The sequence below is a fragment of the Mustela nivalis genome (genome assembly GCF_964662115.1).
Source record: "Mustela nivalis genome assembly, chromosome: 3".
In the NCBI taxonomy this organism is placed as follows: domain Eukaryota; kingdom Metazoa; phylum Chordata; class Mammalia; order Carnivora; family Mustelidae; genus Mustela; species Mustela nivalis.
In genome coordinates, this window is record NC_139022.1 from 167095370 (window position 1) to 167113103 (window position 17734).

A 17734-nucleotide genomic window follows, 5' to 3' on the forward strand; every position below is an offset into this window, starting at 1 on the left:
TCATTCAGGTACACCCTCCTCCTGAGGTTGAAATTCAGGAAGCACAACCTTCAATTTTCTCCTCTCTCTTTCACATTTGCTTCTTCCATTCAAATCAAAGTGACCAAACAACCAGTTTGGCAAGTCCTGGGTTTGTTGTTGTTGTTGTTGTTTGTTTGTTTCCTTTTTTCTCCCTTGGGGGACTCCAGGCCGCTGGCAGTGCTGATCTAGATCAGCCCAGTCAAGACTTTTTATCTCATGTCTCTTGCTGGACCGTACTATGGTACGTTTATGGGACAAAGGGAGACTCAGAGTGACAGGTGAGGTTGTCTGGAGATTGGCAAAATCCACTGGATGACCCTCAAAATTTTCACCATATTTGTTACTTGTATGCTTTCATTACGGTAGCTTTCCTCTGGCTCAACGTGGGGACAGCCTACTTTGTCAAGGTGAGACGCGACTCTATCACCAATACTTCGGTGAAAACTTACTCTTCCCCTGCCCCTACCCAGGTTTAGCGACAGAATTCTGCGACATTTCATTGAACGAAACTAACCCTACTCAATGGCTGACAAATAAAATCCAATGGTATCATTTTAATGTAGCATCATTAATGGCATCACTTTAATACAGTTTATCCATTTCTCTAGCTTTTTCTGCCCACCATTTCACTTAACTATTTCAGAACTGCTGATAGAAGCTTTCTTTTTTGTTACATTTTTCTATGGGGGGGGCCACCTATTTCTGGACACACTTGCTGTAGAGATGAATATTTAAATATTTCATTTAAAACTTTACCTTACCCTGCTCAAATGAGTTATTTCTTTTTATCCAAGTATTTAAAGAGACCCATAACATTTTAATATTACCAACATTATTTTTACCTATATTATCTTTAACATCATCAACAACATTCTTCTATTTTTAAGTGTTTTATATCCCCTGGCTATATAGGAACTTCTAATTTAATGTTCCTGCAGGTTGACAGGGACCTAGAATTCTAGAAGACACACAAAGTTCCAGGATTTTATGCAAGGAGCAGACAGGTGAGTACCGGATTTCAGGCGGATGACACTAGGAAGGACTTGGGTCATGTGTGGAACTGAAGAGAATTTTTCACAGAAATGTTTCTCACATCAGAAAATGCCAGAAAGTTCTTTCAGAGCAGGAATCACCACCAACGTGGGGATAAGCCCCGTTTCCTGATTGAACTCCACCTGCCACAATGAGGTGGCCCTGGTCATTCAGCTACACTCAAAGGATAAGACGAGAGAATGGAAATGAAACTTGGTGACACTTAGGTGACCACTGACCTACGACACTCTTCTAAGCAGCAGCTGTTCCCCAGATGCTACATGTCCGCTTGTCCTGGTTGCAAAAGAGGAAGCTCTTCTCCAGTTAACGCTGAGGCGGAAGCAGCAGGAAGGCTGGAGGTGACATCTGCGAGCACCCGGAACATTCCTTCAAATAAAGGTGAGGGTATCCAGAGGGCTTTGCTTCCAGACGTGAGTGTAGTTCCACAGGTTTTGCATAGATTTACCCAGATAACATCTCATCACCTTGAATATATATGAAAAGTTCCTCATGAAAGCCTGTTTTGAAAAAATTGCAATCTGCTTCTGTCAAACAAAATAAGAAGATATACCTAAGTAGTTCTCAATTTCATTAAAATTCCTCTGAAGCATGTTTAGGTGGTTTACACTAAGCTTTCCTATCTTGGCTTTCATGGCATGAAACAACAGAAAGGGGCCACAGAAGCATTTCTGTGGCTGGGTTTCTTGGGGAGGCTGGGTTGGGGGGGGGAGTAGAGATTGGGGAAGCCGAGAATGACCTAATTTACATCTCGGCTCTGTTTAAAAATCAAAAAGATGCCTGCCCCCCAGTGACTGCCATCTGTTCTTAAGCTAGCCTTCCCTCACCATCCTTATTGCTCCTGCTCTGATTTCATCTAGGTTCACGTGGTGCCAAGGCAAAACTCCGCAGTGTTCTGCAAAAGCCTGTGGCTAAGTCCCATTAGACAGAATACAAAATTAAGGTATCTCACATTTATAGAGCAGCTCGCCATGAGCCAAGTTCTGCCAAGTTCTATTCAGCGTGCTTTGCCTGTGTAATCAGGCTTTATCCTCCTTACAACTCAAGGAGGTAACGGCTGCTACCACCCCCCCATTGTACAGACCAGCAAACTGAGACAAAAGAAAGAAATGATTTGCCCCGATCCTCAGGGTGTGAACGTCAGAGCCACTGCCTTTCTCTTACCGCAGCATGTCCAGAAAAACACAAAAGGAGGGAAAAAGGTCTTCATATTTGGTTTTCAAATCTTTCAGATTTTCTATATATTCAATCTTGAACTTTTAATAACGCACTAAATCTTTAAGCTCTCTAGCTTTGTCCCCTGAGTATTTATCACCCCACTTAAAAGAATTATTATTTCAGAAAAATTGTTGGAATTCACATTAGTTATCTATCTCAGTTAAATACATTGCTCAATTCTGTGCTTTGCCTTAAATGCTCAATGTAGGAGGAAAAAAACATCTATTTGACCCCAAAGTAAAATTCATTCATTCACAGTTTTACGAAATTTCAGAAATCCAAAGTATGTCAGCATAAGTTGCGAAACTCCCAGTGAGTTTAAGGAAAAATACAAGTTGTTTGCACTGTTGTAAAATAATTGACTTTAGTTTATAAACACAACAGCATATAGTAAAGCTTGATAACCACACAGGCATCCTGGGGAAAAACACCCACAAATCATGCCATTATCGTTCCTTTCTCTTCAGGAAAAAAAAAAGAAAATTGTACTTTCTTGGTATTTCTAGTGTAACTCTCACATCCTGACAGTAATATCAGCAGTGTTATCATCCAATATCAAATGGTGACAGGACTTTTCATGTCCTAGGAAAAAAGATTCCAGCACTTTCTACATGAAAAAGCTTCTTCGGAGGAAGGGCCAATACTATTTCCACAGGTGCATGAAGCTTAACATCTGCGTCCCCTTGAGCCAGTAACCACTAAACTTAAATCACAGTTTTCATCTGTGGGTTTTAGATCTGATAAACAGTGTTAGGTTTTCCCACACCTTCTGAGCTGCCCTGTTTCGGGTAGCATTGTTGCGCAAGTTGCCACAAGAAAACAAAAGCTTTTGAAAACAAAACTTGGAGCGCATGTCGATAACATGAACTGCAAGTGAGGTCACGCTATTGTGGACAGCGTTGACTTCAGCAAATAGGAACTTCTGTTCGGCTTTGTTCTGCATTGTTCTTCGAGGGTCAATAAAACAGCTAGTGAGACTCTTTTTTTAATAGTCATCATTCGAATAAATTATTTAAGTCCACTCTTCAATTTGGAAGCTCCTTGAGGGCAAGACTGCTTTTGCTCAGCCACTGGTCTTTGTATCCTTCGTGGATTTAGCAATAGATGTTAATTAAAAATACACATGCACACACACACGTCTATACAAACATAGCCAAGTGTTTAGAGCTGGAATGATTAAAGTGTAATTGAAATAGATCGCTCTAATTACAATGGAATGGAGGGGCGCTCACAGGGAGGAGGGAGAGAGCACTTAGGAGATTGCTAGATGACTCTAGGCAAGGACCAGAGGAGCCAGGGATTAGGGAAGCAGCCACGGATTTCAACCAGACACCCCAGCTCCTGAGCCGCTTGGTTATCCTGCCGTAGCCTGGGCGACACGCCTAGGACATGACAGTTAATGAGAAAACAAGCTGCCATGCTTAATTTTTAGATCTTTCAGAAATTTTATATTTTCAACTCTAAACCTGGATGAATGTTGATTATGTGTCTCAGTAAGTCACTTATCCTTCTGTTTCACCTAACGTTTTTCCATTGGCAAAAATAAAAAGAATGAAAAGCAGTGATTTACCACATTAGTGGTCTATTCCAATTAAACTCTCCTAGGGAGATGTTCAGGAGGTAGAATGGGTGGGACGAGGGTTGATTGGAGTAGGGGTGTAAAAGAGTTAAAGAAACACAGTGTGGTGGGGGAGAGAGACCACCTTTTCTCTATTTTGAGAGACTGGATGCTGAAGACAGCAGTACCATTACTGGGACCAGGAAGGCGGAAGGACATCCTTCCAAAGCAACTGTTACAAGAACCTGCCTCCCCTCTTCTAGAAGATTCGCCATGATTGTTGTGTTCAGCCTCTCAACTGATGCCACTGGCATGATATTTAATCACTGTGTAGTTATTTCACTCCAGATATTTCTGAAATGCTCCAAACAGTCTTGATGGAGCTAAAAAGCGTAGTGTGTAACACGGAGAACCGAGATACGTTCTAACAACTCAGAGCATCTCTCTCGCAGGGCTGTGTATTTGCTGTCACTGCTAATTGATATTGTGAAGGACCCGGCCCAACCAGTCGCCGTGCTGAAGTCTGACAACTTATGCAAAATCGTAAGTCTTAATCCTAACAGGTTTGAATTAGAAATGACACACTGCCTTTTCTATATGAGTACATCTTTAATTCTAGTGTCTAAGAGTTTAGCTTTCACAGGGAGTTGCAGAATTAGCTAACTAATGAACTAAGTGTTAAAGAGAAAGCGGCAAGCTGACCATTACTAGGATTTGCCACGGTCGGTGCCTTGACTACAAGACCATCTGCCTGATAACAAGCTCGGCCTGAGAGTTCCTGTGGTCTTAGGAATACCAACACTTCTAAATGTTTCTCTACCACCAGTTTGAAAAGCCTATATTTCAACTTCTCCCTCCTCACAGAACAGCAAGAAAGAACTCCTCATTCCCATCAGAGTCATTCATGTGTCTTAGAACTTTACTGCTTCTTTCTGCAGCAAAAACATATTCTGTTTCCAAATGAAAGGACGGCCTCTCAGACTTGTTCCGGTCCCTACTTACTGATTCACAGATATAAAGTGTGTATCTCGTACTTGCTTTATGCCTCAGTGGACATCTAGATATTGTGGGTCCACAAGAAACCTATGCTCCGGGGGTATCATGTAAGGCATACGCAAATAGGACAGGGAACAACAGCTGTGGACATAGGGGTTACCCAATCTCTTCTCCTCCACTCTTCCTTCAGATTTCATGTATAAAACACAAGTTCAAAGACAAAATTATTTCAGAACTCCACGATGACAACTGCAGAGTGTCTAGCCAAGCATGACACCCTTCTGAGCGTGGGGCTCTGTGTGAGCACACGGGTCACCCACCCATGAAGCTGGCCCCAGTGACAACACAGACACTGAGACAGGGGAATCTGTGAAAGGCTCACACCAGAAATGGAACGGTATTGAGAAGACAGTCCTCATCCCTGCTTCCCTCTTGCCCAAATCCAAATTCTCACGAGTCTACCACAACAGCTTCTGGATTCCAGAATATGATACTAACTGAAGTGGGAATGGAAAGAAATGACATAGGACCCAAAGACCAAGTTTTAGTTATCTGTCGCAATGTAATATACCATCTAAAATAAGTGGCCGAACACCATCTTATTGCTCTTTGAGTCACGACGTGGAGGGCCACTTACCAAGAAGAAACTCGCTCCTTGTACTGTTATATGATCCAGAAATAAAATTCCATTGTGTTCAAGCATATATAGGAATTATACACGTGTGTGTGCGTGTGTGTGTGTGTGTGTGTGTGTACATGGAGAGAGAGGAACTTGGGCAAATCTTGGTTGGGACACTCTTCAGTTCTTTATGGCACTGATGCATGTCACTAGGTGGGATTCAGCAGGCACAGAACAGGTTTGAATGGTTTCACTCCACTGCCTGGGTCTTTCCACATGGTGGCTCCTGCCGAGTAGCCAGACTTCTCGCTGGCGGCTCAGGGCTCCAAGAGCAAGCACTGTGAGGGCCAGGAAGAGGAAACTGCCAGCTTCTTGAAGCCTGGGCTGGAACGCTGGCACAATATCACGTTTTCAGTGCTTTGTTGGCTACAGCAATCACAGAGCCTGCCCAGATTCAGAAGACGCAACACCGACCCACCTCTTGATGGGAGAAGAAGCTGCACCTTCCTGAACCTGCCACTTTTCCCTTATCAAGGATCATTTCTACACATACTATGAAAAACCCTTACTTTCAAGACATCTGGGTGGCTCAGTGGATTAAGCCTCTGCCTTCAGCTCAGGTCATGATCCCTGGGTCCTGGGATGGAGCCCCGCATTGGGCTCCCTGCTCTACAGGGAGACTGCTTCTCCCTCTGCCTTGCCTTCCCCACTCCTTGTGCTCTCTCTCTCTCTTTCTCTGACAAATAAATAATAAAATCTTAAGAAAAAAAAAAACCCTTACTTTCATTGAAATTAACAGATCATTGTGATTTTTCCAAATCTGTTTTCCAGTTAAGAATTTGTAAATTAAGGGGTTCAACAGATCTTTCAGTCAGCAGTAGCCTTGTCCCCTTCAATTAGCACTGATGTGTTTCATCGTATATCATACGTATAGTTATTTTTTATAGTTATATTCATCTATGTGTGCACAACTGCTCAATAATTATACCTATCCTAAAGCACGTTGCCTTCCACGGCTTTTGTAATTTCTTTCAGAATATAACATACTTTCTAATAAGAGCAAGGGGTCAATAAACCCGAATTCTGATGAACAGTGTTGCTCCCCCTGTAGAAAGATAAAGATGTAGTGGAGAGAAGGGGCACATGCCCCCCAATGTCCATAACAGCAATGTCCACAATAGCCAAACTGTGGAAGGAGCCAAGATGCCCTTCCACAGATGAATGCATAAGGCAGATCTGAGCCATATATACAAGGGAACATTCCTCAGCCATCGGGAAGGACGAACACCCGCCATTTGCACTCACATGGATGGAACTGGAGGGGATTCTGCTGAGTGAAGTCAGTCAAGCAGAGAAAGTCCATTATCGTACGGTTTCACTGGCATGCGGAGCGTAAGGAATAGCATGGAGGACCCCTGGGAAGGGAAGGGAAAACTGAAGGGGAAGAAACCAGAGAGGGAGACAAACCATGAGACTCTCAACTCCAGGAAACAAACTGAGGGTTACAGAAGGGAGGAGGGGGAGGGGAAGGGGGAACAGACTAATGGGGGTTAAGAAGGGCTTGTGTGGTGATGAGCGCTGGGTGTGATACGTAACCGAGAAGTCACTGAACAGTACAACCAAAACTAATGATGTACTCTATGTCGGCGAACAACGTAATAAAGAGAAAGATATGAAGCCAGTTTTCTAATTATTTCTTCCATATATCTGAAATTTTATGTTTCTAGAATGCTATCTGTAACTTTGTGCTCCATAAAAGGAAAAATTTTGTGAAGAAAAACTGTGCTTCCCCCTGAAAAGTTGGGGATGTTCCATGCCCCGTGGGCTGCCCCCATCCTGTTCCCTGTTTGCCCAGGGCATCCCCCAGGACTGGAGATCTGCCTTCATGCACATCACACCTCAGGAGACTTCCTGGCTCAGGACTCACTGTGTTTCCCGAATCTGATGTCTTTCATCCAGTTCTGGAAATTGCCCTGTTCTATCTTAAATATGGATGGACTATTCCCTATCCTCTTTTTTTTTTCTTTAAGATTTTATTTATTTATTTGACAGACAGAGATCATGAGTAGGCAGAGAGGCAGGCAGAGAGAGAGAGATGGAGGGAAGCAGGCTTAGTGCTGAGCAGAGAGCCCGATGTGGCGCTTGATCCCAGGACCCTGGGATCATGGCCTGAGCCGAAGGCAGGGGCTTTAACCCACTGAGCCACCCAGGGGCCCTTCCCTATCATCTTTTTATCTCTTCTTGAGATTCTATTTCAGATAACATAGACCATCATGCCCTGCGCTCCTTAAACTCTCCTTGTCTTTCTGTATTACATTCTGGGTTAATGCCACAAATAAATTTTTCAGATCCTAGCATCTTTCTGAAACTCTGCTAAAATAGCTCTTTTGATCTCCTTTAAGATTTTTAAAGACTTTTGCTTTGATTTCTAGAAATTCTAATTTAGTCTTCTTCAGACATGCCTGATCTTGACATAGGATATTAGTCTTTTCCCCACGTTTCTTATTTTTGTGCTTATTTTGGTCATTAATCAGTTCGCACACAGTCTCTGGTCTCTACATCCTATTACCTAGAGTTCTTGGCCATTTAACTCTGCTATTGGTTTCACCTGCTGACATTTGTTCACAGGGAGTGCTCCCCAACCCCCCAATCCACTCCAACCCTCGCCCCCAATATCCCTTGGGATGTGGGATTTGCAACAGTGAGCTCCTGTTCAGTGGGGATTTGCCTGGGAAAATCCAGTGCTGCCTGGGCTGCTGGAACATTCTTCCTCCTAAGTTCCAGAAGCACTTGCTTTTCTCAGAGTTTCAAGGGGTATCCACAGCCCAAGACTACTGCTTATGCTAACTTATTGGCTTTGGGAGTCCCTTGACAATGCAGGTAGCGTAAACTCAATCCCAAATCCACAGGACAATAGCCCTGTGCTAACAATTCCTTGGGAGATTGCAGAAATTTTATGCAGAACTTTGGCATTCCAACCATTTTAAAGTGTGCAATTCCATGGCATTGAGTACATTCAGTGTTGGGCAACTGTCACCACTATCTGGTTCTAAAACATTTTCATCACCCCAAAAAGGAAGTCTGGTGCCCATTAAGCAGTCACTCCCATTCTCTGCTCCTCCCAGCCCCTGGCAACCACTAAACTGCCCAGGCCAAGACAGGAAAAAACCCTTGTCATTGCTTTTGGCTGTGGAAGGAATTTTTTCAGGTTCTCAGATTTATGTAGGTGCCTTATTTCCTTCTCCACTCCTTTGCTGGTCCAGAGCCTCATCTCTATCTAGGCCGCTGGTGTAAACCCTTTGGACTAAAAGTCTTTCTTAGGATATATCCTGAGTTCCAGGCCCTGAGCAGGTATCTGGGAATAACCCAGACAAAAAAACCCCAGCTTCATGGAACTTGCTCTCTAGAAGGAAGGCGGCAGAAAATAATAACCAATAATAACCAAATTATAAGTAAATACAAGATAAGGAATGAGCAATGAAGGGAGCAGTAGATGATTAACAGAGAGATTGGAGGTGGGCAGGAATACATGAATCAGAGAGCTTTGTGGGCCATTGTGAGAATCTGACCTTTGTTCTGAGAAAATGAAAAGACTCTGGAGAATTTTGTGTGAAGAGTGACAGATAGGACTTACATTTGAAGCGGATCATGATGGCTGATATATTGAAATGAGACCACCAGGACAACAGAGAGACAGACACCTGTCACAACACCACTGCAATAATCCCCAAAGTGGTGGCAGGCTGCAGTGGGGAGGAACAGCAGTGTCATGGTAAGAAGTGGCTGGATTTTCAATGTGTGTTGAAAACTGAGCCCACAGGGTCTACTCATAGATTGGTTTTATTATGCACGAGAATCATCAAGAATGGTGTGGTAGGCAGAACAATAGTCCCACAAGGATGTCTGTGTCCTCGGGGAGGGGTTAGGGAGATGGCTGAAATCAGGGAAAGGGATTAAGAGACACAGACTTCAAGTTATAAAACAAATAAGTCACAGGATGTAAAGTTCAGCATAGGGAAGGTAGTCCACAATAGTGCAGTAACTTTATATAGTAACAGATCATAACTAAACTTATTGTGGGGATCATTTCATAATGTATAAGAATGTTGCATCACTATGATATACACCTGAAACTAACAGATTACATCAATTATACTTCAATAAAAAAAATTATTTTAAAAAAAGAAGATGCCTATATCCTAATCCCTGAACCTATGAATATGTTGGGTTATATGACAAAAGAAAATGGATTCAGGATTTAGATAGAATTAAGGTTGCTAATGACTTTAAAATTGGGAGATTATCCTAGGTTATGTGGGTGGACCCAATATACTCGGGTCTTTAAAAGTGGAAGAGGAAGAACCAGAGATGGCAGCTTGAGAAAAACTCCATCCAACTGTGCTGACTCTGAAGATGGAGGGATGGGGCCATATGCCCAGAAGTACAGACAGCCTCCAGGAGCTGGAAAAAGCAAGGACACGGATTCTCTTCTAGAGCCTCCAGAAGGATAATAGCCCTACCAACACCTGGATTTTAGCCTGGTGAGACTCATGTTGGACTTTCAATCTAAAAAATATAGGAATCTGTAATGTTCTGTAATGTAAATCTGTAAGTAAATCTGTAATATTCTAAGCTACACAGTTTATGGTAATTTGTTACAGCAGCAATAGGAAGCTAATGACATGGGGAAGACAGTAAGTAGAAGAAGTCTGGGGATAAGAATCGTAAGTTCCATGTTAAATATCTTCTATTCCTCGAGAAAATCTGGCACACGCAGGCCAGAAGACATGCATGTGCTTGTTCATAACTGCATGAGTAAAAGTCCTGACACGTGCCAAGTGTCCATGCCAGGAGAATGAACAGAACACGGGGCTCCAGTCCTGCCATAGCATATTACACGGCCATGAAGTGAATGAACTACAACTGGCAACAACACAGATGAATTTTAGTAACAGTTTAAACAGTGACATTCTTTTGTGTGCATCAAATATTGAGTGATGTTTTAATTGTTCCCTGGTTGATTGCTAGCTGGCTACACTGTTCCTCTCAGAACACCCTGTCACCAAGCATGGCTCCAGAATTGGCTCCTAGGCTCATCTGTCTTTGATTTCGGCTCCAGAAGATTTTACTATCCTTTTTTTTTTTTTTTTAAGATTTATTTATTTTTCAGGAGGTGGAGGAGGGCAGGGGGAGGGGCAACAGACGAGGGAGAGAAAATCCCAGCAGACTCCACTGAACAGAGTCCAATGCAAGGCTCCATCCCAGGACCCTGAGATCATGACCTCAGCAGAAACCAAGAGCCGGCACTTAACCGACTTCATCACCTAGGCACCCTGAGGATTTTACTGTCTTAAGAGCTCAGTTCACACATTTAAAAGGATGTGTTTTAGAAATTTTGTCTGGCATTTGTAGGTATGTAACATTGGAAGTATTTTCTAATTATCCAACTGTCTGAAAAAGCTTAAGAATTCCCAGGCCTTCTAGCTTAATCAGTAAGTATAAATCTCAGGGTAGAGCCCAAAGCGTTCTCTATGTTTTTAAAGCTCTATGGGTGGTTCTAAAGCAAAATCACTACAGCAAGCACTGAATAAATCACTGATTGACTAGCTGGGGGAGAGAGGAGGCTGTCTTAGCAGGAACCTAAAGTAAGTCTAATCCCAGGCTTGAGACCTACGTGAGCACATCGAGAGCAGACCCACCAGATGTCTGTTTGCCCAATGAGCTAAAGGGTTCCAGAGAGATAACACAGCCCAGAGGAAGAAAGAACTGGCTACAAGATTAATTCCAAGTAGACTTCAGTGTCTGCGACTAGGGCTTTATGCCGGAGAAAGACAAGAATCAGACATACCAAGTTCAAATCCTCTATGATCTTGACTTTTACCTACCTCTTTAAGCCTCAGCTCCCTCACTTGGAAAATGGAAATACAAGTAGTACCTACCTCTGGGGGCTTCTGTAAACACTAAGCAAGGCCATGTTTCTAGAGTTAGTCCCATAAGGGCCTGGAGCACAGTAGGTGCACAGTAAGCATTAACTGTATAAATGAATGAAAATTACCCTTTCACTGAGACCTCCAGTCCTCTGAGTGCTGTGGGACTAGACTGCAAGGAAAAAGAGTGAAGGAGGATGAAGGGAGTTATCCCCAATGGCCAAGCCCACCATCTTGGCCCTTCAGGGGACAGGGAAGAGGAGTGCCACGCAGACACCTAGGTGATCCCCAGCAACAAGGGTTTGGGTGTCTAGCAGAAGCCTCATCACAAGAGTAAGAACAGTGATGATCAAGAAGCACAAGGAAATCCTCCAACAGGTTTGCTTTGAATCCCAGTGTGGCCACGGCCCTGACATGCATAAAAGTGGGTCTTGATCCTAAAATAAATAGGATTTCAAAAGACTGCTATTCCAGACATGAGCGCAGTCAGTAGGGCCTACCTTGAAGCTCTATAGTCTCCCGAAACCAGTGGCTTGCTGGTAAACCAGCTCTCAATAATTCAAAACGGTTCAAGTTCTCAAGCGAAGAGCTTGTCAGTTTCCACGGCGTACGTACTCGCCCCCACCATGGCCAGACATGCTCACTCCCACCAGGGGCGGACGTGCTCGCTCCCAGCAGGGCCAGACGTGCTCGCTCCCATCGGGGTCCGACGTACTCACTGCTACGTAGGCCCCAAGTGCTCGCTCCCACCATGGCTGTGCGCACTCGCTCCAACCATGGGCGGGCGTGCTCGCTCCCGCCATAGCCGGACGTGCTCGCTCCCAGCAGGCGTGCTCGCTCCCATGGGGGTCCGTCGTACTCACTCCCACGTAGGCCCCAAGTGCTCGCTCCCACCATGGCTGTGCGCGCTCGCTCCAACCGTGGGCGGACGTGCTCGCTCCCACCAGGGCCAATACCAGGAGTGTGGCTCCACGGGTTCTCGCGCACAACAGTGATCTCTTCTCAGAAAGGCAGGGCCCCCAGCAGCCAGGCGCAGTGACAGACGCCCCGTACGTGGAAGCGACTATGCGGTCCCGGAGAAAGAGCGTTTCGACACACGACTTAGCTCGCCCTGGTCCCGAGTGCCGTGTACGTAAGGCATCCTCTCGTCCTGACAGGCGTATTTACTACCCCCGAAAGAAATACTGTAAATACTCTGCGCCCCGGCCTGTCTGCAGACTGCCCGGTGGCGCTTTGTTCTCCTGTAGGGGAGCCTTCACGTCTTTGTGGGAAACTGGACGTCCGCCAGGCGCTACTGCGACAATGGCTGACGACGCCGTCAAGGTAAAGCGCCCTCGCGTCACGGGGGTCCAGTCAGGGCAGTCACACTTGAAACTCAAACTCGGTAGAGAAGTCGGTCAGAGGACTGTTCATCCTTTTTTCTTTCTTTTTTCTTTTTTTTTTTTTTTTAAAGATTTTACTTATTTATTTGACAGAGACCACAAGTAGGCAGAGAGGCAGGCAGAGAGGGGGAAGCGGGCTCCCCGCTGAGCAGAGAGCCCGATGCGGGGCTCGATGCTGGGATCATGACCTAAGCCCAGGCAAAGGCTTAACCCACTGAGCCACCCAGGCCCCCCCATCATCAAATTTCTAATGATTCATTAAAACAGCACTGGCTGGAAATGTGGGAAGGATGAAACACACCCGTCAGCATGTGCCCGTATTCCCCGGATGGCAGTTACAACACAGGTCCCTGGGCCCTGAGCCCCTGAGTGTCTGATACAGTGGACCTGGGACCTGAGAATGTGCGTCTCTAACAAGTTCCCAGGTCCCCCTGATGGGGCCCATCTGGGGATCACCCTCAGAGAACCACCTGAGAAGTGTTTCTCCTGAACCAGCTCTTGGCAGCCAGTGTTTTATTTTTTTTATTTTTTATTTTTTTTAAGATTTTATTTATTTATTTGACAGATAGAGATCACAAGTAGGTAGAGAGGCAGGCAGAGAGAGAGGAAGGGAAGCAGGCCCCCCGCTGAGCAGAGAGCCCGATGTGGGACTCGATCCCAGGACCCTGAGATCATGACCTGAGCCGAAGGCAGCGGCTTAACCCACTGAGCCACCCAGGTGCCCCGGCAGCCAGTGTTTTAAAACTAAGCCTGAGTTATCCATCGAACCCAACAGACATCAAAATTTTCGAAGTGGTGCTTGGATGAATAGGAGATTTCTGAAAGACTGGTAACATCAGCCTTGGGTCCTCGGTGAAATTTCTTCCAGGAGTTATAGGGCAACGTCTGGTTCCTTAGCTTCCTGCGGGGAGCGATCATTCCGTTTTCAGCCTTGGCAAATAGGAGAGTCGCTTGGAATCACACAGCAAATGAGGAGAGAAGGCAGCCCCCCAAATGGAGGCTTCTCCCTCCTGTCTGCCTCCCTCCAGGGCCCAGGGGGCAGCCGGCAGGACTGTGAAGTCGTGGAAGAGTGGGAGGGAGACATGACCCTAGGAAGATGAATTTTCAAGGTTGTCGGTGGTCAGAGCAGGGCCCTCACATTTCTGCTTTTTTTTTTGGCCACGCTCTGAAATTCCAGCCTCCCCTTTCCTATAAAGAAGTTGCTCTATGTACAAAGGTGGTTGGTTTCGTAGCCTATGCCCAGGAGAGACTAAAAACAAAAACCCCAAAAGTTATTTTTAACAGTTGATGTAAGCAGGATGTGAAGGTCATTGTTTTAAAATCACATCTCCCAACAGAGAAAAATAATCTTAATCGGGGTGTTTTGTTTTATTTTGTTTTGTTTTGTTTCTTGTCTCGTTCACAATACTCCTTTTCTAACCAGCCTAGAAACTGTTATTCCATCCTTGGTATTTTTTTGAGTTGTTATTTTTTTACATAACCTTGAATTGAATTCAGGTCCACCGTGGCTTTTTAATTTTACACGTGTTAGTCATGATTGGCAAGCGGACTTTCCCTGTCTGGTCTCAAGGTCATGTTTGCAAACGCCACCCACCGTGCCCCCACCAGGGACACCTCAGCCAGCGGAAGCCAGGTCTGGGTCTGCACCCCTGTCTGCAAATGTTATAAGCCCTATTCCCCCCTGACGTTATCTTCTAAGCCAGCCAGATGTCACAGGTTTGCTGTTCAGTTATGGCTCCTTTTGTTTTCCCCCTTCTAGTCAGATAGCTTTTAGGGTCAGTGATCAACAGGCATGTTAGAAATGAGATGTGGTCCATGGCATGAGGGGTGAATGACCCATTTAAGGGGATTCAGCTCAGTGGCTCTGTCCCTGACACATCACTGGCTTATGGGTCTGGGGGGTGGGGAGCAGTCCCTCTGGGGGCTGCAAAGAGGGAAAGAGGACTCCAAGTCTTCCTTTTATCCTCTCTCTGCTTAATGAAAGGCAGGTCCTCTCTATAAAAGAAATCACTTGTTGCAGGTCATGATCTCAGGGTCCTGGGATCGAGCCCCGCAACGGGCTCTCTGCTCAGTGAGAGTCTGCTTCCTCCTCTCTCTCTCTCTGCCTGCCTCTCTGCCTACTTGTGATCTCTGTCTATCAAATAAATAAATAAAATCTTTAAAAAAAAAAAATCACTTGTTTATGGAACTTGGGATTTCAGGTGATAGCTGCTATTGCCGAAAACCGCTGTTTATTCAGCTTGCCCAATCTGTCAGACAATGTGCTCAGCACTGTGCGGGCACCTGGAAGATCCCTATAGTTGTCTTTATTTTGTATATGGGAGCAACGAGGAGATGCTGGGTCACCAGCCTGGGAACACGACAGGCAGCCAGTTCTATTGTCTGCAAGCCCTTCTAGCCGAGGCTTGTTGCCTTCGTCAGCCCGGGCTGGCCTCACAAAATACCAGAGACCAGGTGGCTTAAACAACAGACATTTATTTCTCACTTCTGGCGACTGGGAAGTCCAAGATCAACGTACCAGCCGATCTGTGTTTGAGGAGCCCCAGCTGGCCTGGTTTGTAGACTGCCACATTCTTGCTGTGTCCTTATTTGGCAGAGAGAGAGAGAGAAAAAAAAAAATCTGGTCTCTCTTCCTCTTCTGATAAGGACCCTAATCCATCACCAGGGTCCTACCCTCCTGAGCTCAACTAAACCTGATTAGCTCCCAAAGGCCCCACTTCTCGACGATGTCACATTGGGGGTCAGGATATCACTGGGTGAATTTTGGAGGACACAAACATTGAGTCCATAACATTTATTGGCTTCTTCATGCTAATCCTTCCATGTGTATTAGTTCTTCTAATCCTCACAAAAGACTTACAAGAACATGATTGTCATCTCCATTGTACAGATAATAGTAGAAGCACAGAGAGGTTAAGCAGGTTGCTCTAGGTCACATGGCAATGGGAGTGCACAGCTGGAACATGGGCCTAGGCAGCCAGCTCACCAACCCCCAGAACTCCAGCAACAGAGGAATGTGTGCCATACACAAGAAAAACATGGTGAACTAGAAGCTGGATACTTGGGGTCTAGTTCTAGAACTTTCTCTATCTCCTTATGTGACTTAGACACCCCCCCCCCAGAGCTCTTCAGGGTCCTACTTTCTTTATAAAATGAGGAAGTTAAAAATAAAATAAATAAAACTAATATCTCTAAGCTGGCTCTCAGTTTTAACCATATGTTCCCCTGCTTCTGTCAGTCCAGTCAGCAAACCGCCCATCAGGCACTGATGGGGTCACCCTCTGATGATGACTGACATGAGGAGGATCTCAATGAGAACTTGGGACCCACCAAGGGTTAAGTTTTCTTGAGAAGGACTCTCTCAAGAGCCTCCTCCAGCGTCAACTTCTGGATCCAGACTCGCTCAGCAGAAACATACGGCCACAGTTCCTTCTGTGGGGAGCGGAGCCCTCCCGCGCCAGATGGCTTCATGGGAGACCTTGCAGTCACATGGGGTCCCATGTCCAGAAGGGCCTACACCTGCTTCAGTGCATTGCAGCCACTGTCTCAAATACCTAGAAATTTTGGAATGAAGCCCCCTCCATTTCTTCTTTGCCCAGGCCCTCCAGTCTACATGGCTGGTCCTGCCTCCACTCGTCTACACCACCCGTTCTCCCAGTCCACAGATGCAGTTCTTTTAGTGGGGATCGCTCAGAACAACCTTGTGTCCAGTCTACATGAGCCTTTTCTTGTTTGTGACACCCATTTTCCAAAATGGGTGCTGGAGTCCTGGGGAGGAGTCACGGTGGCATCCCAGAAGGAGCGGTTCTTAGTGTGAGGGCCCCAGGGCTCAGTGGTTGGTGACGGCCCTGGAGCCAGCTGTCTGGATTTGTGTTCCAGCTGTGCACTCACCTTGCTGTGTGACCTGGAACAGGCTGCTTAACCTCTCTGTGCTTCCATCTCATTATCCTTACAATAGCCATAATCATAACCTCATAAGGCCATTGTGAGAATTATTCTAGTAAAATGGGACATTTTCATCAACAAGTATTATTTCTTATGTTTATAGAAGAAAACATGTAGTTAGCTTTTTCTTCATTTTTTTTTTCTGTTCTGACCAAAAAAAAAAAAAAAGTACAAAAGAATGTCATAGGACTAAATGTTCTGGTTCTCCTCAGAAAGAACTCAATGAGATTTCAGGTCATTAGGCCAGCTCAGGGAACAGGTGAGATTCTAACTAAAGAAATTAGGGTAAATAGCTAATTAAAGTCTTGAAGACACTAGCTAGGGATCAGGTTATATCACAAGTTCCAAATGCCAGCATCCCTGAGGGTTCCTAGTCTTCTGGAAACACTACCGGGAAAGGACAGTCCAAAAGTATTCTAACCTTAAGGGGGAAAAAAGAAAAATCAAATTTAAGTCAAAGAGATAAATCAGCAATGGGATTGATGTGAGCTCAAGAATTAATAATTAGGCAATCATACAAATGGTGACTGTAAGATAATGGCAGATATCATGTGTGTGTCCCTTTCAAAGTGTCATGACATTGACCCTTGGGAAAAACTTTTTTTTTTTTTAAATTTTTGAGCAAGATTGAGAGAGCACAGGAGAGACGAGGGAGGGCCAGGGGAAGAAGGAGAGAGAGTCTTAAGCAGAGGCACTGCTGAGCATGGAGCCATGGGGCTCGATCTCTCGACCCTGAGATGATGACCTGAGCCAAAACCACGAGTGGGAGGCTCAGCTGGCTGAGCCACCCAGGTGCCCCTGGGAATCACTTCTAAAAACAAAGTAGGTGATGGTGGCACAACCTTGTGAATGTATTCAATGCCACTGAAGCGTACACTTAAAAATGGTTTAAAAGAAAAATAAGGAAGAGAAAGAGGTCAAGCCCACTCTTGTCCACTCACATATCATTGCTCAAAAGAGTCCACCCTGACAACACGTCCCTCAGCACCCCCATTCAAACATCCCACGAACCCCAGGC

At 45.2% G+C, this 17734-nt stretch overlaps 1 long non-coding RNA gene across 1 annotated transcript in view; it reads right to left on the reverse strand.

The window, feature by feature from the left end:
* LOC309861323 overlaps positions 1-12181 on the reverse strand; it is a 40398-nt gene extending 28217 nt beyond the window's left edge. Inside the window, exon 1 of the long non-coding RNA XR_014309870.1 lies at positions 11890-12181. This is a non-coding gene — a long non-coding RNA (uncharacterized lncRNA). The remainder of the gene's footprint in view (positions 1-11889) is intronic.
* Positions 12182-17734: the final 5553 nt, after the last annotated feature.